The 2,500-nt window shown below is 57.0% G+C and overlaps 1 protein-coding gene across 2 annotated transcripts in view; it reads right to left on the reverse strand.

Annotated features, from left to right (window-relative positions):
- The window catches only part of rev3l (REV3 like, DNA directed polymerase zeta catalytic subunit), a 50,631-nt gene that overhangs the window by 2,173 nt on the left and 45,958 nt on the right, over nt 1-2,500 (reverse strand). The window lies entirely within an intron of this gene.

Genomic DNA, 2,500 nt, shown 5'->3' on the forward strand with positions numbered 1-2,500 from the left:
GACAGACAGACACACACCCACACAGACAGACAGACACACACCCACACAGACAGACACACACCCACACAGACAGACACACACCCACCCACCCCACACACACACAGACAGACACGCACACGACACACACACCCACACACACACACCCAGACACACACCCACACAGACACCCACACAGACACACACCCACACAGACACCCAGACACACACCCACAGACACCCAGACACACAGACACACACCCACACGGACACACACCCACACAGACACACACCCACACAGACACACACCCACACAGACACACACCCACACAGACACACACCCACACAGACACACACCCACACAGACACACACCCACACAGACACACACCCACACAGACACACACACCCACACAGACACACACACCCACACACCCAGACACCCACCCACCCAGACACCCACCCACCCAGACAGACAGACACCCACCCACACAGACAGACACCCACCCACACAGACAGACAGACACCCACCCACACAGACAGACAGACAGACACCCACCCACACAGACAGACAGACAGACACCCACCCACACAGACAGACAGACACACACCCACACCCCCCCCCACACACACAGACACACAGAGACACACACACGACACACACACCCACACCCACCCACCCAGACACCCACCCACACAGACAGACAGACACCCACCCACACAGACAGACAGACACCCACCCACACAGACAGACAGACACCCACCCACACAGACAGACAGACACCCACCCACACAGACAGACAGACACCCACCCACACAGACAGACAGACACACACCCACACAGACAGACAGACACACACCCCCACAGACAGACAGACAGACACACACCCCCACAGACAGACAGACACACACACCCCCACACAGACAGACAGACACACACACCCCCACACAGACAGACACACACACACACCCCCACACAGACAGACACACACACACACCCCCACACAGACAGACACACACACACACCCCCACACAGACAGACACACACACACACCCCCACACAGACAGACACACACACACACCCCCACACAGACAGACACACACACACACCCCCACACAGACAGACACACACACACACCCCCACACAGACAGACACACACACACACCCCCACACAGACAGACACACACACACACCCCCACACAGACAGACACACACACACACCCCCACACAGACAGACAGACACACACACCCCCACACAGACAGACAGACACACACACCCCCACACAGACAGACAGACACACACACCCCCACACAGACAGACAGACACACACACACCCCCACACAGACAGACAGACACACACACACCCCCACACAGACAGACAGACACACACACACACCCCCACACAGACAGACAGACACACACACACCCCCACACAGACAGACAGACACACACACACCCCCACACAGACAGACACACACACACCCCCACACAGACAGACACACACACACCCCCACACAGACAGACACACACACACCCCCACACAGACAGACACACACACACCCCCACACAGACAGACAGACACACACACCCCCACACAGACAGACAGACACACACACATCCCCACACAGACAGACAGACACACACACCCCCACACAGACAGACACACACACACCCCCACACAGACAGACACACACACACCCCCACACAGACAGACACACCCACACCCCCACACAGACAGACACACCCACACAGACAGACACACACACACCCACACAGACAGACACACACACACCCACACAGACAGACACACACACCCCCACACAGACAGACACACACACCCCCACACAGACAGACACACACACACCCCCACACAGACAGACAGACACACACACATCCCCACACAGACAGACAGACACACACACATCCCCACACAGACAGACACACACACACCCACACAGACAGACACACACACATCCCCACACAGACAGACAGACACACACACCCCCACACAGACAGACACACACACACCCCCACACAGACAGACACACACACACCCCCACACAGACAGACACACACACACCCCCACACAGACAGACACACACACACCCACACAGACAGACACACACACACCCACACAGACAGACACACACACACCCACACAGACAGACACACACACACCCACACAGACAGACACACACACCCCCACACAGACAGACACACACACCCCCACACAGACAGACACACACACACCCCCACACAGACAGACAGACACACACACATCCCCACACAGACAGACAGACACACACACATCCCCACACAGACAGACACACACACACCCACACAGACAGACACACACACATCCCCACACAGACAGACAGACACACACACCCCCACACAGACAGACACACACACACCCCCACACAGACAGACACACACACACCCCCACACAGACAGACACACACACACACCCACACAGACAGACACACACACACACCCACACAGACAGACACACACACACCCACAC

This window comes from Tachysurus vachellii, chromosome 12 (genome assembly GCF_030014155.1).
Source record: "Tachysurus vachellii isolate PV-2020 chromosome 12, HZAU_Pvac_v1, whole genome shotgun sequence".
Classification (NCBI taxonomy): Eukaryota; Metazoa; Chordata; class Actinopteri; order Siluriformes; family Bagridae; genus Tachysurus; species Tachysurus vachellii.